This window comes from Cryptomeria japonica, chromosome 7 (genome assembly GCF_030272615.1).
Source record: "Cryptomeria japonica chromosome 7, Sugi_1.0, whole genome shotgun sequence".
Taxonomy (NCBI): domain Eukaryota; kingdom Viridiplantae; phylum Streptophyta; class Pinopsida; order Cupressales; family Cupressaceae; genus Cryptomeria; species Cryptomeria japonica.
The window spans coordinates 827,604,352-827,627,879 of NC_081411.1; the positions used below are offsets into that span (position 1 = coordinate 827,604,352).

Consider the following 23,528-nt stretch of genomic DNA (forward strand, 5'->3'; position numbering starts at 1 on the left):
TCAAGTCTTGTTGGGTGCAAGGCTTTAACATTATAAGGGACGAGGTCAGGATCATGCTTTGCGCTAATTTTGTAGAATGGATATCCCTCACTCATTGGCTCTTAGTCGAAGAGGTTTTAGCCTAAGGCTCATGCTCTCGTGTCGAGGAGCTAAAACGACTTTGTGGATGAAAAATCCTCCATCTAAAAAAAATAAAAAATAAAAGATTTGGATGTTAGCTCCCTTATATGGATCCCCAAGTGCTCTAACAAAATAAAAATCACAATGAATGCAAGATGGGCACAATTATTGAAAATTGGGGTTGTCGTCGAAAACACTCTTTAGATTGTGATTTCTTGAAAGAAAATCTTGTTCTATTACCACATAGAAATTAGCAAGTATGCAAGCTTGGGAAAAGATTAAGGTCTAACTTGACAAAACAATGTGAAGGAGGAGACATAAACAAATTATGTTGGTCATAGGCTATAACACCTCATAAAACTAGATACTTGATGAAACAATGGATTTGAATGGGCATATATACACAACTAATACACACATCTAATGGGTGTAGACTTAAATAAGGCACTTAGCCTAAAATACATTAGAAGCTCCATATACAAGATTAAAATTTTGAACAAGTTGCTAGAAATAAAAAAATATAAGACTTATTATAATGAGCGTCAAAGTATGTAGTGTAATGACAAATTGCCAAAGTTTGGTGACTTGGTATGTTGTGATCAATTATCTTCAAGGATGAGGATGATGTTCCCTAGTTGTGGCTTCTCCAACTTTTATCAATACAAAAGGTATGCAAGGTTGTTTTAGAAGAATCTATCAATGCTGAATTAGTCTTGAGTAAGATTTGATTGAAAGATTATTCCCTGTAGATGTGGAATATGATGACAAATATAAAAGTACCTAGGTAAATTATGAACTCATAAACTCTTTCTTTGTAGATGAGAGAAACCTTTTAAAAATGGTTTTTACTAGCCCATAGGATTGAAGTCTAGTTGGTGAGATAGTTGGGTTCATAAATAGGCCATTGTGATTTGATTTTTGGTTGATGTGGTTAGTGTGAACTTAATCTCCAAATAAACTTGACAAAAAGAGTTACTCCTATTGCAACCTTGAAGCTAAGGGAGAAAATGTCTCTCTCATATTAAAATGTTTCTTGTAGTTTTAGAAATGTGGTGAATGGCTTAACATTAATAATTAATGGGTAGACCTTTGTAGGATAATTGTGGGTTTTCAACTAGTTTAGCATTCATTTCTAATATTAGTTGAGCATATATTTGCTTAAAATTGTTATCTCAAGTGTTTATCTTATATAAGATTATTTATTTTCTTCTTCTTCGTAAAATTCCTTGTCTAAATCTGAATCATAGTCATCTTCCACCTTTCTATTACACATTGCTTGTAGAACTAGTCAAATGCATTTGAACAATACTCTCCACCATTAACACTTTAAAAACATTTATCTTCTTTTCTATTTGATGTTATACTATAGCTTAAATTCTTTAAATGTAATGAAGATGTTTGATTTATTTTGAATAAAGTAACCTAGATTTTTTCCATGAGAAATCATGTATAAAAGCTATTGAAAAATTTAATAAACTATAAGGATATGATTCCCAAGATTACAAACTCCCAAGCTAACTAGGCAACCGTCCATTTTGAATGATATATATATTGGATTCCTTCTTGTCCTCAAAGTATGGGCTTCATAAAATACATGTAATTCATTTGTCATAGTAATATTTCCACGTTCTCTTGGAAATGTATCTAGAGGATCTTCAACATGGCAACAAAGTATGTTGGCATTAGCTTCAAGAAGTACCTCATTACATTTTACTTTAAGATATCCATAGACAAAGTGCATGGCTATCCATTCTTTTGAGTTTGCTCCATCTTCATTGTCAGGTCATTTAGAGAAACTAAATTTTTATTTTCAAAAAATATAATAAAATTGAATATTTTCAAAACCTTAATACTTTCTTGCCCAAATTTTGACTAACTTTTAGGACATTGATCCGCATAAAATCATTAGATATAAAATTCATTGCAATTGATATAAGCCTTAAACAACATGCAATTCCTTCTAATAGATTCCCACAAGGCTAAAAAAGTATGATAGAAGAAATACTCAACTTTTAATATCAGGAATCTTTGACATGTAAGCGTGCACAAGCAATATGCAAGTTCATGCAAGTTATTTTGCATAAAGATTCCTACACAATTGTTTTGAAAAAAAATCCCCCCACACAAAAAAGCCAACCCATGATTTGACCTTTAAACCTTCACAAATTTTTCCAAAAAATAGGCCACGAATTATACTTGGAACAACTCATCTTTTCACCTATTGCTACAATTGGCAAATTCATGTGCCCCCATCCTTTAATACCATATTGTAAAAATTAGTAGAACACAATATTTTAATATTCTATTGAATAAAAGGATGATTATTACAAAGAGTTTCATATCCTAATATAGAGATGTGAGAATAAAACTACCCAAACAAATAAACATTACATGACTCACGAAAAAGTGAACTAAAAAATAGAAAGAAATTACTTGCCTCTATGGTGGCTTTATTACAACTATAAGCCTTTTCTATAATGTAAATTTATTCTAATAAAAGCAACATAGTACCTAGATTAGTACCTAGATTTGTTTTAGGGATGGAACATTTGTAACTCAAATACATCACTATGAACTAAATGCAAAATCTCTTTTGATTTTATAACACCATTGGGAAACTTCACGAGTTTGCTTATCGGATATGCATTGCTCACAAAAACAAGATCTAAAGGGCAATCAAGATTCCTTTAGCAATACCTTTGATTTTTAGTGCTTGAAGACCTTTCTTTCCAACATGCCTCAATTTTTAATGCCCCAACATTGTCTTCTATGTAGGAGGTGTAGAATATTGATCTAGCTATTGTAATCACCACTTATAATGTTTGCTTGAACAATATTCGTAAACAAACTCTTCTCCCAAACACCACAACACCATGGATCATCTTGTAGCAATGCTTATTAAATGTAGGAAAAAGAAGCTTGATAAACTTATGCAATAGAAGCAGTCCATACAAAATTTGAACCAGTAACATGACAAAAGACAAATCAAACACATGGTACACAATATTTTCACTTAGGAAGATTCTTGTAGACCAAAAACCCAATACAGTAACCACCTTCACTATTGCAAAAAAAACAAAACACAAATGTTCACAATACAAGAATAAAACACTTAATACCTATACATGTGGATATTAATGTGCACATCAAAAGTAAGTTTATAATTTGCATTATTGTTTAACTTCTTTTTTATGTGCTTATTAGTATCCACAGATGCATAAGAATTGATGAAGAGCTTTATTCTTATGTTATGAACATTTGTGTTTTTTGTGCGATAGTGAAGGTGTTTTATTGGTGGGTGGTTTACCTAAAAGAATCTTCCTAAGTGAAAATAATGTGTATAGTTTGTTTTCTATCTTTCATTTTGTTAATTGTTTCAGATTTTGTATGCACTAATATTATACAAGTTTATTAGACTTCCTTATCCTAAATTTCTCTTTTCTTCTTTGAGTAGTTTATTTCTCTCAAATTCGTGTGAGGTTATAGTTAATAAAATAAATAGGCTGTCATAATTATCCTTTCTATTTTATTAAAAGCTCTACCTTTTAAGGAGATTGGATCTTTGCCAGATTTTTTCTTTTACTTCAAAAAAACAAAAGGTTTCATGTTATTTATATTTTAGCTATGAGAATTTTTTTCTCTGTCCTTTGTAGAAATCAGTTAGTTATGCATTACAAGACAATCTACCAATAATATTTAATATTCAACATAAAAAAGTATTTAATGAACAAATGATTGGAATCCAATCCTATGACCTCACTATTATAGGGTTATAATTTGAAGATTTTATCCGACTTTCATATTTAGAAATTGTTGGACATTATTTTCAAGGTGGCCAATTGTTGCAATAATTTTAAATTAAATATGTAGTATTTAAGAGAAAATTTTATTTAATGACCCTGCTAATGGGTAGCATAGGGTTGATCCTAGGTCGCATAGAGAGGGAGTGTAGTGGATTAAACCAAATCCAGGATGGGTGAAGGTAAATTTTGATGGAGCCTCAAAAAGGGAATTTGGGACCCTTGGGAGTTGGATGTGTAGCTCGGGATTTAGAAGGTAATATCCTTGCAATTGATTCAAAAAAATTGGAGATAGGAACCAACAATGAAGTAGAAATTTAGGCAGCAATGTCGGTGGTGGATTTGGCGAAAAGATTGAAGATCAATCAATTGCATCTTGAAGGTGATTCTCGAATTGTTATAAATGCAATTGCCAATGGGGGTGCTCACGCATGGAAAATTGATAAATTGGTCCAAAGCATTAGGATGAAATTAGCAGGCTTCAAAACTTTCAAAATTTTCACGTGTATCGAGAGGGAAATGCGTTGGCAAACTCTTTGTCCAAATTAGCGGTTGAGGAGGGAGGATGAAAGTGGTGGAATAGTGAGTTGGAGATGTACGACCACCACATTCATTTATGTTTGGTTTGGCGGCTTCCGTGTAGTGAGGGAGGACAATTTTACCATAAGTTGGTGGATTTTGGTGATCCATATTTATTTCCCACAAGGTTTGCGTACACAAGCCTTTATTATCAACTTTGGTGTCATGGGAGGTGTGCAAGTTTGGGTATTTGTTTTTCTTGTTGGAGTGTTTTCACATATTTGTTTTTGGTGGATGGTGAAGTTGAATCTTAGGTGTGGAGGCTAATTTCAGCTTGAAGGCCTCCAAACAACATATGGCTTTTTGGGGGAAAATTACCCTTTAGCGATTGAAGATTGTCTTCACCACGGACGATCCTTTCTTTTTGTTGTAGGTGTGTTAGGTGCTAGGATATGACTTCATTCTTGCGAACTAGAGATGCCGCACGAACATGAACATTTCATCCATGTTTTGTGCTTGGGGTTTGGAAAGCAAGAGTATTCAAGAGGTGAAAAGGATAGTGGTTGGATGCTCTTCTTGCTTTTGCAGAGCCGGGAAGCGGGTTTGTTATGACTTTGGGTGATTGGGTGGCTGTATCAGGTTACCCTCCACATGTTCACCCCTTCATCCTTTGGGGAGCCATGGAGGATAGGAATGCACAATGACATCAAGCTATGGAAGGGTGGCGTGCGGTGCGGGATTTTGTTACAGACTAGGAGCTGGTCTTGGCTTTGAGTGGCTCGCAGAAGGTGATGGACTTGACAAAACTCAAATTCAAATTGGCGGATTATTGGAGAGATGGGCAGTAGCATAGAAGACGTAGACGTCGAGCTACACGGAATTGAGGCGTAGTGAGTGAACGAAGCTCCAGGAGGAATCGAAGGCAAGGCGAGGTGGCGCGGGCAAGTGATGGCATGGGTGGGGATGGGCAGGAGTAGTGAAATGGGTGAATTTTGTTTTTGACTGATTTTTGTACTGTAATTCAATATTGGATTTTTGTAGCGATAATGATTTTGTAATGGGGATATAGTTTGTGATAGCATTCTTGGGTGAAATTTTTGTATGCCCAGATAGAGGATTGTAAGAGTAGGGGGTAGGGTTTGGTCTTTTCTTTTTGATGAGACACCTATTTTGTATTCGAATGTATGTTGTGCAGGCTTTATGTTTTAATAATAATAAAACTAAATATTTACCAACCCAAAAAAAATTATTTAATGAAGGAATGGTTAGAATTTAATCCTAAGACTTCACCATTACAAGATACAATGTGAAGTTTTTGTCAAACTTTCATATATAGAAATTGTGGGACATTATTATCAAAGAGTTCACCCATTCCAACAACTTTGAAATAAATACTTAATATTTAGCATAAAGTTGTATTTAATGAGCAAAAATGATTGGAATTCAACTGTAATACCTCACCATTATAGGAATATAATTTAAAAGTTTTATCAAGTTTTGTATATAGAATATGTTAGACAATATTATTGAGGACACTTGTGAAAACTCTAAATTACATTTTGATTCATAATATTATATTTTTTCGTTAAAATGTTTAAATCCAAAATATTAAAATTTAATTATTAAAAAATTAAATATTGTTTGTAATTTGGCATTCCTTGCTGAATTAGTTACACAAAATATCTATTTCCATATCTTCACAAACTTTGTGTCAAGACTATTTTTTTTATTATAAAATATATGTACTATAGAGTTTGACAAAAACATTAATTTTACTTTGAGTTTGCATTTATTCCCTTTTTTTGGTGTAAGCATTATGGCCTTTATAATAGCCAAACAATCCATTCTTCCATGTGTTGATGTAGTTGAAATTGTTTGGAGTAGCCATGTCTCCCAACAAGCTTGAAAATTTCTCCCACGGTGATACATGAGGCATATCTTTTAGCTCCAATAATGCTTTTGATTTTTACTTTCAATAGCTAAAAAATGATGACTTGCTTAGAGCTTAAACAATTTACTTTGGTTGGTTATCTTGTAGGGCATATACCCTCTAAATAAAATTTGAAATATTTTCTTTTCTATAATTAGGAATCTTTATGGTATTAATTTTGTTGGTGTACAAAACCTTATTATAGGTTTTTTGTTTTGTTTTCAGGACTTTAGCTTCTACAAGGCTATTATGAATCAAGGTGTCTGATGTCTCAAGTACTCTTTTCTTATTTTACAAAATAAATTAGATATTTTGTTGTTTATAATAGTCCTTATGTAGATTGAACTTCATGGCTTGCCCCTACCCTTATAGATGTTGGGCCAACTTATCAAGTGTAACATGCATTTTATCTACTTCAAGAAAGACTAGTTTTACTTTGCTTTATCCAGACAAGGTTTGAACTGCAATGGATCCTAGTTAGAGATATGATTAAGAATAGTTTATCTAGCAAAATCAGTTTTGTATTACATTTTAATTGCTAACAAATCAAAGAATCTTAAGTATACTCAAAATATAACAAAATAAAGTATTTAAATGGTCTACACATTTTTCACCTTGTCTATGATACTAACTAAAAATTGTTTTAATACCATTTAGAAAGGAAAAATTCTCTTCTACTGGGTAGTGTCATCATGAAGGGTTTTTTCCACTATTAATAGTAGAGAATCAAATTGGTTATTTAAAATAGAGTAATGCAAAACATTTATCAACGTGCATATATTGGTATTTGTTTTTTTAGCGCAAGATTTAAAATCCCTTAATATTTACAAGTTTGAGGTGCATTATGTGACTCGTTACAAAGTTATTATGGATTACAAAAGAGCAAAATAACATAACCTTTATACAAATTTGTTGGTTAATCATGGATATTTAAAGCTATTAACTAGTAGTTATTATTTTAGATTTTGGAATCAATAGTATTCTACATTGCTCTCTAATTGGAAATCCAATCTAGTTTAATTTCTCTGTTAATTTTTTAAAAAATTAAATTATTTAATATTATATATATTATGTATATATTATAAGAACTATTATATATACAATAGTATACTTTATATATATGAATACATGTATGTGTATGTTTATGTGTATATGCATGTGCGTATGTATATGCATGTGTTTGTGTGTATTTATATATACGTTGAATGGATAATGCTCTTCAATTTTAAAACATTTTCTTTTTAGGTTTTTAGGGGCTAGATCTTTTGATGGTGGCTCTTGTTTTGGAGATTTCCAACGTTCTTAACAACAATGATGACAAAATGTTCTAAGACTTCCTTATTGAAACTATGTTGCCCATGATGCCCTTAATAGGGGCTCTACCTAGGATTTGCATCGTAGAAAGACAATGGAGCCTTTGGATGCTAGGGAAAATTTTTGTGGTCTACATGAACAAGACTATCTACCTCAAATTGGCCAATTCATCATCAATTTGGAGTTCTATGTGGAGGTTAAGAAAAAGATAAAAGTGAGATGTTTTCCTCCAATGGTTTGATTTGACAATTCAATCACTTTTGGCTTGGTCTTATCGAAATACACAAGTGGGTAATTGATGCATGTTAGCCTCTGATGAAAGGTAATATGGAAGCTTATCCTTGTGCTTGTTCTTTTTCATTGTGGTTTTTGAGTGTGTGAAGGATAGAGATGGTATCCTTTGTGAGCATTGGATTTAGGGGCAACACATTTATTGCTCAAACCTTGGTGCCTTGAGTTTAATCCTTTCATTGATCAATTTATGGTGAAGCTTACTTAGGTTTGTTTACCAAACCTATCATTCCAATTTCAGTTTGACTCTTGCTTCAAAGCCAATAAAAATTCCTCGAGCTTCTTTGTTTTCTTTTTCTCTTTTTATTTATTTTTGTTTTTGTTTCCCCTAGTAGTAGATTTAGACACCATGGATTTCACTCACACTACCTTTGCTCACATCCTTGTTGGTATGGATATTTTCAGAGTTTTCCCTACTAACATCACCTTCAAAGTGGTTGGTCATCATTGGTCACAATATCTAGATGATGAAGGCTTGCCCTTTTGCTATCATAGATGTTTTGAAACAAGACACTCTACCAAGGATTGTTCTAGGTCCAAGATTAGAGCTAGTTACCAAGGGTCTTTGTGGATCGGTGTTCTTCCTCATCATTATGTTGTGGATGCTTCCCCTGTGTACTCTATGAAGGTGCCAAAATCGATATTGAAATCTCCTTTAGTTAAGTAGATGACTTACTCACGGTCAATGTACATGGGTGCTATTAATCTAATGCTTGGTGATGAACTACAAACATACAACATCATGGGAGATAGCAAAGCAATGGTTGGTATAAAATGAGAATCAAGTTTCTTTAGAAAATGTTGAAGCTTCAAAGCATACACTTGCTTTCACTTCACATAATTTTGAAGAGTGGATATTAGTGATAAAGAAAAGCAAGAATATGAAAAACAATGTCTCTGTGTGTGGAACTACAAACACCCATTGTAAGAGATGACAAAGCAATGGTTGGTGTAAAATGAGAATCATTCCTCTTAAAAATGTTAAAGTGTCAAAATATAAGCTTTCTCTCACTTCATGTAATTCTGAAGAGTGGATAATAGTGACAAAGAAAAGCAAGAATGTGAAAAACATTATTAGTTGAGTGTGTGTTGATCTCAATCTATGAAACAACTACATTTTCCATTGTTTTTGTTATTCCATAACAGTGGACTTTGGTTGTTCTATTGTCATACTCTTGCATTTGGAAAAAAATAATTGGAAATAGAAAAGTTTTGTAGCTTTAATTTTAATAACTAGAAATTGTTAAAATATAATAATACACAAATGTATTATGTGAAACTCTAATTCCTAAAATCAAATTTTGAATGATGTATTATGTGAAACTCTAATTCCTAAAATCAAATTTTGAATGATGTATTCAAATTATTTGGTCTTTCATCTTCTCAAAAAATAAATCAAAATTTAAAAACAACTTCTAAATACAACTGGAATGTGGGGAAACGGAGTCTAGCCTAAGAATCAAAACAAGAAACATTTCCAAACTCTTTCATTGGAGAACAATCAATTAGGTTGAACTTTAGCTCTTTAGGAGAGTTGGACACTGTGGTTAATTGTTCCCTTTTTTAAAGTTGATTGGACTGGATATGATAAATATAAGAAATGATGTAAGAACTAGATAGAATGCAAGGAAATTGACCAAAATCATTATAAATCATAAGCTACAAAACAAAAATGCAAATTATGAAGATAGGTTTGAAAACATGATACACAAAGGTCGGACTATGTCAATAGACACCATTGTCCAAAGGTGTCAAAGTGAAATTTGAAGTGTGGATTTTGGATTAGGATGCTTTGTAGATCGTACTCTTGAAATTTCAGCAGAAAATATTGGACATTGGAGTGGACAATGTCCAAAGTTTTTTGTCTGTTCTAAATTTGGAACTGTGTATTTCTATGTACACTTTTTGAATCTATCATTCCTTTACATCAAATCTGTCACCTACACTCAAAAAAGAGAGGGAAGTGTTGGGCTACATAGGGATTTGTCTAAGTCAAACCCCCAAGTAGGAATTAACCTCCACTATAACAATGATGATTAGAAATGAGAGCTTACCCTTGGTAGGGTAGAGGCTAAAATTTGAAGGAAATGTTGAATTGAAGTGCTAAAATGAAATGATTATACCTTTGATTGGTGATGCAATGCTCTTTACAAGTCCTCCAAGTGTTGATGCAATAGCATGATAAATCATAACAAAATTCATCATGAAAACATACTTGAAGATAACTTCTTGTAGCTTGATGCTCCTTGTACTCGATTTTTTTCAAACAATTTTTTATTTTTTTTAATAATTAAATTTTAATATTTTGGATTTAAACATTTTAACGAAAAAATATAATATTACGAATCAAAATATAATTTAGAGTTTTCACAAGTGTCCTCAATAATATTGTCTAACATATTCTATATACAAAACTTGATAAAACTTTTAAATTATATTCCTATAATGGTGAGGTATTATAGTTGAATTCCAATCATTTTTGCTCATTAAATACAACTTTATGCTAAATATTAAGTATTTATTTCAAAGTTGTTGGAATGGGTGAACTCTTTGATAATAATGTCCCACAATTTATATATATGAAAGTTTGACAAAAACTTCACATTGTATCTTGTAATGGTGAAGTCTTAGGATTAAATTCTAACAATTCCTTCATTAAATAATTTTTTTTTGGTTGGTAAATATTTAGTTTTATTATTATTAAAACATAAAGCCTGCACAACATACATTTGAATACAAAATAGGTGTCTCATAAAAAAGAAAAGACCAAACCCTACCTCCCACTCTTACAATCCTCTATCTAGGCATACAAAAATTTCACCCAAGAACGCTATCTCAAACTATATCCCCATTACAAAATTTCATTATCGCTACGAAAATCCAGTATTGAATTACAATACAAAATTCAATCGTTTTGATTGGTGATGCAATGCTCTTTATAAGTCCTCCAAGTGTTGATGCAATAGCATGATAAATCATAACAAAATTCATCATGAAAACATACTTGAAGATAACTTCTTGTAGCTTGATGCTCCTTGTACTCGATTATTTTTCTTGAGAATGGATATTTGCTCTTGAATTGGAATGATAGCTTATGTAAGGATTATTTAAATGAGAAATCGTGCATTTATATATGATTCTCAAGGTATTTTCACATCTAGGCTAACTTCCAATGGTAACACCAAAATATAAGGACCAAGTCACGAATGGCAAGAACCGACACACCAACATGTTCAAGTTTGTGCTTGTTTTGGGTGACTATGGTGGTAGGTGCCCTAGTGTGGACAATGACATAACCCAAAAAAAATGACACACTATATAAAATAACTTAAATTCTAATTAATAATCTATGCACACGTTGTGTCATTATCAACACGTCGCCTAAAAGGCAAGGAGAGACAAGAATGCAATTTGGGTATAAGAATTCTTTTCTAGACAACCTAACAACGAGGACAACCTATGAGGGTTAGGTGTGCATCAAGCCACCTAAATGGGATAACTACTGTAGACAATTATCCCAATGGTTTAACTACATGGTAAGTGTAAGTCCTCGAGATGAGACTATATTGAATAATAAATAATTGATTAAATTAATTACTATATTATTTTAAAGGAGTATCATCATTCATACCACTACCATAAGTGAATAATTTAAATTAAACAAGAATAATTCAATGAGAAATTTGTCTCGTTAACATAGCTTAAGAAAATCATTTTTTTGTTATAACATATAACAACAACGACAACAACAACAACAACAACAACAATAATAATAATAATAATAACAACAACATCAACAATAATAACAATAATAATAATAACAACAATAATAATAATAATAATAATAATAACAAGATTAAGAACAACAACAATAATAATGGCCATAAGAATTATGTTTTTGCTTGAAAAACCCTAGTTTAATCTATTTTGTTGTCTCCTTGTTTTGTGTTGCAGGTTATAGGAGTTTTTGTGAAGTGCTATTTTGTAAGTTAAGGAGGCAAAACTCGAAACAATTTACCATTATAATGGCCATAAAAAGAGCTTAAATCTTTCAAAATATGTTATTTCCTCTTGCTTTTATATTCTCAAATTTTGTACTAAAATTTGGTAGGCCTAAAAGTCATTAAAAACAATTTGTAATTGTCCTAAAATTTTATTTATATTTTGTTGTTTTTTATTAGAAAAGCAACAAAACAAGGGTATTGTTCCTTTTTATAAACTGCCCAAGGCAAAAAAGAAAAAACAAAATAGGTTAAACAAGCCTTAAGTAGCAGGACAAAACCATAGTTAAGGGCAAGCTAAATCTGTAACAACCCAAAAGGACTCAAGAGTGAGGAGGAACATCAAAAAATCGGAACAAAGGAGTTTGGGTGGGGAGGCGAGGGGGGGGGGGGGGGCGCACGCGACTTTCCTTTCCGTCCGCGACAAACAACAATCCAAACAATACTTTCATTGGGATCAAGTTGGGAGATCCCCTCAATAAAATTGTCCGCAGTAGGAGCAGATTGTTGTTGCGGAACAACGTTTGGAGTAGACTCAACAGGAGCAGACCTTTGCTGCAAAATGGGAGCAACGAGAGATGAAGCATCAAGGGCACAAGAGGCCACAACAAAAGCGACCAGAGGGCACATTAGCTGACAGAGGCACCACCTCATCCTGGGAGGGGTCCTTATCCACATGTAAGGAGACAACATCATCATAATCAAAAGTCATAACAGTTAAATGGTCAGTAGTAGTGTCTTTCCACCAAGTAGCATCACCTTTATGGCAAGAGAGAATAATCTGAAACTAAACGACCCGTTGAGAAGCATCTTGGACAGCAAAAGGGGAGACACTCATAATCCAACGATTAAGTCCAAGGCCTATGCCCAACCATGAGGACCACATCCTCCGTGAGTGACAAAGAGATGTCAACGTCGATTAAAATGCAAGCGAAGATAGAATGGCCCATGGTGGACATGGCATCATCAACCTTCAAGAATTGACCAATAGTGCTGCCAATGGCCTTGTAACAAGAATGCTCCCAGAAATGAAGGGGTTGGTTGGGAAGATGCACCCAAACTGGATGCACATTAAGTGGTTTGGTAAGAGGGTCAAAAGGAGGAGTCCAAGGCTTGACCAAGAGATACTTGACTCCCCAAGCCCACAACTTACCCAACACGAAGTCACAATCATCAAGAGAAGCAAATGAAGCAATGAAGAAACCCCCAGCACAAGGGAAACATTCAATGCAACCAGCAACCAAAGGATTTCAAGAATTACTCACCCAACGATGGAGGTCAAGGTGAGAAGGTCGTAACCCAATAAATCTGCACACCAAACCACAACATTGGTAGTAGCCAACGTTATCTATCACATCTTGGCCACAAACCACCACAGGGGAAGTCTTGGCACAAGAGAGTCCCCTTGGGAGGAGGAACAACAATAGCCACATGAGCAAAGCTATGTCCTCTAGAAGAAGGTCCAAGAACCCCAGCACCAGAGGTCCTTGACAACATCTGACCCACCTGCCAAAGAAGCCGATGAGGGAGCCCCTTTTGAACAAGGGTCAATAGAAAAGGGGAAAGTGGCCGTTGCAGAGCGTGAAGGAAGAAGAGGGACCAAGAGGCTCTCAAGAGCTGCAACAACACCTGCACCCACAACAACACTACTAGCATCGACACTTGGAAGGGCAACAACAACAACATCAGGAGGGGCATCACGACACCCAACCCACCTACACTAGGAAGAACAACAACAACATCAGGAGGGGCATCCACGACACCCAACCCACATGCTACCAGCACAACAAGAGATGAGGGCACAGGGGCAACGAACACAACGACAGAGGAGTTTGAAAAGGGCATAGCGAGAAGACCGTTAGAAGCCATTGCACATACCATTACTTATATTCCATTGTTTTTTATATTAATAGTAGCATAAAAAAGGTGATACCCCCAAATACAACAACCCAGGGGACGTAAAACCAACCAGAAAATCAATAGCAACATATTAACAACACATTAATCACAGACTATGAAGATAAAAAAATACTAGCCATAACGACACTTCCACAACAAAACAGGCAAAAAGAAAAACCTGTCAAGCCAACAACTCAAAACCCATCTCAAGGAGGGGGAGAAGCACCCAAGCCTTGACAAAGAGGGGTTTGGAGGAGGGGGGAAGACTTCCCCTTCCGCTTGCGACAAACGACAATCCAAGCAATATTGTCACAATGACCCTGAAAGGAAGGATTGAGCGAGGAGGTCCCCACAATGAATCTATCCACCATGGAAGCAGGTTATTGTAGTAAATCAGTAGAAGGTTTTAACGACAAACAACATTAGAAACAGGTTCAACAGGAGTAGAACGAGGTTGCAGAACATGAGAACTAGGGGTGGGGGCCTCAGTAGAGAAGGCCAAAATAGTAGAAGCGAGAGGATCAATAGGAGCTTCAACAACAGTGAGGGCATAACCTCCTCCTGGAAGGAGACAGCATCCTCATGAGAGGAGCCAACGGTGATCGTCAAATGATCAGTAGTAGCATTTTTCCACCAAGTAGCAGCACCCCTATGACAAGGAATAGAACAATTTGAAGTAAGATGAACTGTTGAGAAGCATTCCTGACAGCAAAAGGGGAGGTCCTCATAATCCAACAATTGTGTCCATGGCATATCCCCAACCATAAGAACTACATCTCTCGAGAGAGGCGAAGAGATGATGTCGATTAAAATGTGAGCAAAGTTAGAGTGCTCCATAGAAGACGTGGCCTCATCCACCTTCAAGAAACATCCAATGGAGTTGCCAATAGCCTCGTAGCAAGAAAGATCTTAGAAATGGAGAAGAAGATTAGGAAGGCGAACCCAAACTGGACGCACATTAAGTGGTTCACTAAGGGGGTTAATAGAAGTTGTCTACAACTTCACAAAAAGAGAGTGATCAACCCAAGCCCACAACTTTCCCAATACCAAATCTCTTTCCGAAGAAGAAATAAAGTTAGCAATGAAAAACCCCTTAGCATAGGGACAAAGTTCAATGATATGAGCAACCAGAGGCTTCCAAGAAACACTCACCCAACCATGGAGGTCTGGGAGAGAAGGCTAGAGTCCAGTAAATCTGCACACCAAAGCACGACATTTATAGAAATCAATATTATCCACAACATCCTATCCACAAACCACCATAGGGGAGGACTTGGCACATGGAAGAGGGAAAATCCCCTTAGGAGGATGAGTAGCAGCTTTGGCAACAAGAGCGAAACTTCGTCCACTAGTGAAAGGAGGTCTGGGAGGGACCAAGGCATCAACAGTATTAGGAGCATTCACAATCACAACATCAACACCGGTTGTAGAAAAATGATCTCCTAGACCTGCAACACCCATGGGAGGGGGTGGGCGAGGGCCCAAACTAGCCACAACAACATAACCCGCAAAGGGGGTGGGGGGGGGGGGTGACCCGACCAGAGCATCAACGGAAAATATACCACCCACACCCAACACTATCACGTCTGCAAGATAGGCATCCCTTTGTACAAAAAGAGACACGATTAGCGGACACAGGCAAGCAGTTGGAATTCAAAAAGATCGCAAAGGCAGGAGAGCCGTTTGAGTCCATCGATAAACACTGTTTATATTCTCTTGTTGTATGAGAATTGTTCTTCATATTTAGAACATTCAACATATATAAAAATAATAATATATGAAATTATATATTATAAATTTTACCATTTAAAATATAGTTTTAAAGAATAATAATAATTTCATTGTTTTATTTTGGTTCCTCCTAATGGAGGTGTAGCGTCTTCCATGGAGGTCATGAGCCCCATGGTAGTTGCAACCTTTGTGGAGGATGTTGTGTCCCCATAAAGGGACACAACCCCCTTTTTTAAAACAAAAAAATTTATTAGATTTTTATTTATTCTAAAATAATTTTTGTTTATTAAATTTTTTAAAATAAAACAAAAATAAAAAACTTCTTTTTTACATAAAAAAAAATACAATGTATGTATTAAAAAAAAACAATTTAACTAAAAATAATAATTTTTAATTTCAATTTCATAAAAGATGTATATAGATATGTATATTAATGAAATATATGCATAGATTTATATATTTAAAAGAAAATAAAGAAAAGATACTTGTGCATATATATCCTTACAGTGTAAACACACACACGTGTACACATGTCAAAGTTTGCATATTTAACTAAATTTTCAACTTGTATGAAGAAGCCTAATATAAAACAAAAAGAAAAGAGATGTTTGAAATCAAATAAGAAAAAATAGACATTACAACAATCGCAAAGGGACAAAGGAAATTAAAATCCGTGAAGGAGGTTATCCTTATTGAGGAACAATGAGGGCTATTACACAGAATGTTAGGGCCATCAATGTCATGCCCCTAATAAACGAAATATGGTCAAACACCAAATTGACCAAAGCTTTAGTTGACATCATGTTATTGCAAGAAACAAAATGGAGTTGGTAGGAGAGTGAGGATAGAATGAAGAATTGGAGACAGTGGAGAGGAGTCTTTGTGGGTGCAAATGGAGCATTGGGAGGATTGGGAGTCTTATGGAATCTTGTTATTTTGACAGGGGATTTAGTGGATAACAATCAAAACTGGTAGTGAATAAAATTCAAAATGTTGCAAGGGAATGGGTGTTTCTTCATCTTTAATATTTATGAACCTATACCCACAACTAGTAAAAGAATGATCTAAACTAAAATCTCGGATCCTAAATACAAAATCTGAAAGGAGAAAGGGTGATTTTGGCAAGATATTTCAATGTTACTGTTAACAATTCATAAAAGTGGGGTGGATTAGCACAGTTATCACAAGTACAATTGGATTTCCAAAACTTTATAGATCATAATCATTTGAGAGACATTCAACCTCATAACAATATCTTCACCTAGATTAATAGGAGAAAGGCTTCACAAGTATAACTGGGAGATTAGACCACTTCCTTATTGCTATTGATTGGGAGAATTTGTCAGTGGCCCACAAAGCATATATTCTTCCCCTTATTGGTTCATATCACTATTCGGTGTAGCTATAGATTATCCTAGAGAAACCTCCAGAAAGGTGCCCCTTCAAATTTGAAAATATGTGGTTAAGAGATGAACGTCTAGAGGACCTACTAAAGGAGTGGTGAAATGAGGTTGATGTGGGGAATCATTCATGACCATTTCAATTGAGAAAAAAATTGAGCTATGTAAAAGGAAAACTGAAGGAGAGGAACAAATCTCATTTGAAAAATATATATTAGAAGAAAAGGACAAAATTGAGGAGTTAGTTAAGTTAAATGAATCAGTCATTGAGAAAGGGATGATTGGAGATGATTTCGATTGGTTTATTGGATAGGGATTGATCTTCACAATCTTTGGTATTGAACCTATTTCTTTCTCAATAGAAAGTGCTTGAAGAGGTAGAGGATACACACAATAGTAAGATAAGTATAATGCAAGAAGAATTAAATAATGTTTAACAAATATCTAATACATTAACATACTAGTTAGCATAGAAATATAAGTTACATATTGTAGCACAAAAATCAATGACTAAAGTAAATTACTAATAAATTTGTTCAATGTATATCTAGTGAAAAAAATGGTTGCAATGAATGTAGGAACATATCATATTGCCTAAGACTGGTTTTTAACAAGAATGTGCTAAATTTTAGAATCACGCATAGATCTAAAGTGTCAACTCAATAATTTGAAGCATTTATTAAACCCCTTCCGCTCTTGTTTGAACATATGAATAGAGGAATATAGAAAAAGAGGGGCTATAAAATAAACACTCAAAGTGAGGAGGAAAAGTTAAAGTTGGGGAAGAAGAGTGCAAGAGAAGTCATAAAGAGACTTAAAAGTAGTTGACTTAGGAAAAGAGAGCGGTGATCAAGTCAAGGTTGAGATTAAAGTAGTTGAACATTTAGCAAGGAAATATGCATAAATGTTATAATTGCACGTGAGTTGTTTGTTTTTTATTAAGGAAAACAAGTTTTTAAGGGACCAAAAACCCTATACAAGACAGGTTTTAGAAGGACCTGCAACCCGAACTGAAAGATAAACTTGAAAGTCCACTCAAAGAAACAGAACACAAAAGAGACATGGCACAACCAAACACAAAAGGGGGAACAACACAAAGGGACCCCCAACAAAACCCAGTAGGCTACAAAAGACAGTAGCCCCAACCCAATAAGGACAGATCAAGAATTTGATCTGCCCTTGTGGGATCGAAGAGTCACATCAAAAGAGGATTGGGACAATTTAGATTTTTTTCTTTTAACAGTAATCCATCCCTCCTCAACCCTAGCATCAACCTTTTGCCAAGAGGATGGGTCTAGAATAGAGGACCTCCCATCACCAGGAGGAACACAACCAACATCCAGAGAGGCAGGGACAATAGAAGTCGGAGAATTAGACAAAGGTCCAACAGCAGTCTGGGAAGCAGGAAGTCCATCCACCGAAGAAGAAGATCCAACATTTTTCAAATGATCGGTCAGGATGCCACCGCAAGCATCCACACACTCCTGAGGCAAAGCTGCACTAGAAACAGAGGCACAATACCATCGGCCTGAGGAACCTGCACAACCACCTGGGAAAAGCTTTTCTTTTTAACACAATAGTGTTCAGAGGAGGCACCCTTCCACCAAGAAGCAGATTTTTTTTTTCTTTTTATCAGTTTCACACCGTGTAACATGTCCAGTCTGGAAGCACTTTCGACATCTAAAGGGGATACCCTCAAAGTCGAGCGGTTGGACCTAAGATCCCAAGGAAGATTCAATCTCTATCTCAGCTGGAAGCCCTTTAGAAACATCCATGTTAACCAATATCCGAGCATAAGTAGAATGATAAATTTGGAAAGAATCCATATCAATCATTAGGAATTCGCCTAAAGCCTCCCCCACTTCCTCTAGTAGAGAGTCCGTCCATAGATGAAGGGGAAGGTTAGGGAGCCTAACCCAAATAGGAATCTCATTAAATGAATCAGTAGATGGGTTAAAACCTGAGAACCAGGGTTTAACCATCAAAACAAATTTGTCCTCCCAGCTGAAAGGATTAGTACTTAAATTTTTCGATCTATCCTCAACATATTCAAATTTAGCAATGAAAAAACCCTTGGCTAAAGGAAAAATGTTAACTGAACCTTTTAAGAGCGGTTCCCAGTTTTGGGAAATCCAAGTGTGCAGCTGAGGGAGGCTAGGCCAAAAGCCCCAAAACCTACAAATTAGACCATGAGATTCAAACGCAGAGGAGTTGTGGATAACCTCCTTTTCAATATCAGCAGACATCCTGAAAACCAAGGGTTTGCACACAGTAACAGCCACAGGCCCCAAGCCACAGGAAACCCGATTAGTATTTGAGGGCGTCAGATGCACTAGATCGCCATCCACCATATTACTAGCAGCAAGTGAGGCAAGAGGCATAAAAGCTCCCGGACCCCCCGCCAAGGCATAAACAGAAACCTCCGTCGATGCCCCAATCGTAGCAGCCACACCAGGGGGTGCAGCATTCGGGAGAGGAGGTGGGACGACATCCGCAGCCGGTCAAAGCTAGGCGGCTGCAACAGAAGGTCCTAGGGTGGCAGGCTTCGCAACGGCTGCAGCAGACGGCCTTAGGGCAGCAGAAGGCTTCACAGTGGCAGGCATCGCGATTTTTGGAATGTGCTTCCACGTGAGTTGTTTATTTCTTCTATTGGATTGTTGGATTTGTTAAGACCTTGAATTACTCTAATACACATGTAGAGTTAGACACTCTTAACAAGGAACTCTACTAGAAGATATAGTGTGATGCTCTAAGAAGCATCAATGATAAAATAGTAGAGATTGTTAGGAAATTCTCACAAAAGAAAGATGATGAGACTGTTGTGTTAAAATATTAAATACAATATTGCATGCACAAGTCTTGATATTGTCATTAAATAATTTGGAGATGCATTTAAAGGTAGTGGATCTTCATAATGCATAATTATAATAGTTGACAGGTCTCATAAGAAAGATTTAAAGAGATAGCTACTAAGACAATTTAACTCATTATGTGCTTGGCATCTAGCCTTGCACAATGCAATGAATTTGTGATAAATATAGTTTTGGTGCACATGCTTGAGTTTGCATAAATGGAAGGAATTTTCAGTTCATGATAGAAGCGTGTAGTTTTTGTTCCCTTTGTTATAAATCATTTTCCCTTTAATATGTTATACTTTTGGTGTTCTAAGGATAGAAAACATAATTATGTTGTTGTCTAATTATAATGTATTCACAGTGCAAAAAATACTTATTTGTAGATAGAAAATGCATGGATAAGTATCATTGTGCATGCACATAGCTAGGGGTAATCATGTCTAGATTGTATTTAGGGACATGATGTTACACTTGACTTGTAGTTCATGATAAGTAATTTTGTACTATAATTGGATTTAAACACAAGATTCTATGAATAGGTTAGGAAACACTAGGGATGTCCCTAGCACTATAACAAGTAAACAGTTGAATAATTGATTGAATAATTGATTCTTTATGAGACAATAATATATTACAAGTTATTTTCTATATGAGTACTCTTGTAATTAGACTACAGTGTTTTCTTAATTCAAACATGAATAGTTAGGATCTTATTGAACACACCTCAAGACTGAGATGGGGGGTGAATTAGTCTTGAACAAATTTTAAAACTTATTAGCACAATTCAGTTCTCACTTAAAACATTAATTTGATCAATAATAATGGAAATAAAGAAATAAACATAGATGCAAAAGAGAGCCAAATTTGCATGGAAAACACAAGAGGGCAAAAACCATGATGAGAGTCAACTCACACTATATGAACATTTACTGCAATATTTGTTTTAGGGCTCATTGCCCAAGGAATCTCACTGCTCTTGGAAGGACTTGCAAGCTGAGGTTCACTACCTTAGGGCAAGATACAAAGGACTTCACTACCTTAGGGCAAGTTACAAAGGACTCGAAGGTTGAAAATCACTGCCTCAAAGAAAGATACAAAGATGAATTGGATTACAAAGTATATGCCTTCAACATCACAGCATCGGGTAGTCTCCCTTAAATGTAGACGCTCTTGACTCATTGCCTCAAGGAATGTTTTGACAATTTAGCTCCAAAACACTCACCACACACATTTGCTACCTCAATTTTGCATCTTCCACAATCCACCCTTAATGCACACAACTTGAAAATGAAATGATCTTCACTATATACCATCTGCATGATCACAAAACATCAATTGGGTTGTCTAGAATAGGGGACAATGAGTGATCCCAACAAATTGGCCACCAAAATATAGTTGTGATGAAAGAGGTCATATACAAGAGATAGAGAGGACCTAAAACATCATAGCACATCATCCAATGTAGTCCCAAACATCACACGTACTGGCACACATCCTCCAAAGTTAGCAACAAGGTAACGTGTAGGCAAAACATGTAGCACATAACCAATTGACCCAAAATACATCTTCCAAATGAATTCTCTCAATGTGGATCCTAAAAAGGCATAGTATGACCCAAATACAACCCAACACACTCATCAATGCTAGCGCAAACCCCTAGGAGAAAAGTGCAAGCAAGAGAACAAGCCTTATTGGTTAGATAATTGCAAATTGCCCTAAAAATCAACCCCAGACGTAACGCGACACCAAAGAGATAAACCAACATCATCCAGACCACATGGTTACAGCCCTTATCCTTCCAACAAAACTTCCAAACACTCCTATTTTGAAAAACCAAAACAAGCGGGCACAACCAAAATAGATATATAATTGTTCATGCCTAAAAGGCCAGGAAACAAAAACACAAAAAAAAACATCACAAAAAAACTTGAAATGCATTTCATCACTTGAAAATTGAACTATAACACTACACAAACATTATAAGCATGTCCTCCAAGCCATAGCAACATAAAAATTCATGTAGAGAAATGCAAAGCATTCTCCATATCAGACTTGTCAACCAACCAAACTACCAACAAACTGCCTTAACTAGAAGAATCGACTGCAACAATAGGGACTTGAAAAGATACGAGTGCAACATCCACATAGTATAAACATTATATCCAAAACAAGAAATCCACTTTTGCAAATGCAGAGAAATGCAAAGCATTCTTCCAACCAATCTTCAACACATTTTTCTACATTCATACTCTTTTGGAGACCAAAACACTTTGATACACCATTTTCTCACTCAAGAGAAACTAAGGAGATAGTGCAACAACTTGTAGTATGGATAAGATCATTTGAAAAAAACATCACTTCAACATCATGCTTCTAATCCTCATCTCAATGCTATTAATTCGCATCTTGATACTAATAATCCTCAACTCAGTGCTTCTAATCCTCATCTAAATATTATATCATCATGATACCATCTTTGTTATCAATCACGAGCATCAACAACATACTGAATGTAGGCATCACCACCATCACAATCATAAGGATACAAGAGCAAGCCCCATATGAACATCTTTATTATCATTGTTCTCCATATTCAACACCACATTGATGGTGGATATCCAATCAAGGATGTTCATCAACAACATTTCTATTCAATTTCATATCATCAATTATCAACATCAACTATGAACCACCCATCCAACATATATTTGCACTTCAAATCAACACTTGGCACCAAAACAACATAACATTTGAGTGAAACAAATATTTGATAGAACAACCATCAACCATGCTATCAAATTTCCACAATCCATATCATAATTCTTTTTGAGCTTCTGGATTAGATTGTGTGCCAATTTTTTTTATCATCAACCATTTTTGGCACACAATCTAATCCAAAAGCTCAAAAAGAATCATCAACCATCTGAGATATCAATCTCGTCATCTCCATCATGATAGTCTCCATCATAGCTTTGCACATAATTGCATCATGTAAAAACAATAAGCACATTATCAATGGCATCACACACGCTGAGGGTTGACACCAATGGACAACACCATAACTGCACTAACAACATCTCCAATATCCTCCACAATATTGAGGGTTAATAACAATGGACAACACCATAACTACACTAACAACAATCTCTAATATCCTCCAAAATATTGAGGTTTGACATCAATGACAACACTTACTCATTAATGACAATAACTGCCAACATATTTGTCAAGGGTGGAAGCACATGGAGAAAATTAGAGGTTGAGGAACTTAGCATACTTCAAGTGAAATATGAAATATCTCAATACACATGATATATTAAGTGTTTAGCCATCAGTTATTACATGTAGGTAGAGAGTGAATAACATAAGATTGCATAGTCATTCCTACTAAATGCATCTATTAGTGGGTTTTTTAACAATGTGTGTATTAGAAATAACATGGACCAAATCATCATAAGAAATGAATCATTAACATCATCATATGAGGGAGAGGATAAAGGATGTTCATCAATTAAGCAAGCACTAGTAAGCTCCTCACCAGACATGCCATCAATGGACCATGAATCCGTGGATATTGAGGAAGGATTGGTATGAGTTATAAGACATATGCCATTAGATTATTAGGTCTATCAACATCATGGATAGACAAAAAGGCTAGAGTAGTACCA

At 35.3% G+C, this 23,528-nt stretch overlaps 1 protein-coding gene across 2 annotated transcripts in view; it reads left to right on the forward strand.

The window, feature by feature from the left end:
• Nucleotides 1–6,813, forward strand: part of LOC131038965 (plastid lipid-associated protein 2, chloroplastic) — a 48,899-nt gene extending 42,086 nt beyond the window's left edge. For both annotated transcript variants that reach the window (XM_057971592.2, XM_057971591.2), the window contains exon 4: nucleotides 6,595–6,813. The gene's annotated coding sequence lies outside the window, so the exon portion shown is untranslated. The remainder of the gene's footprint in view (nucleotides 1–6,594) is intronic.
• Nucleotides 6,814–23,528: the final 16,715 nt, after the last annotated feature.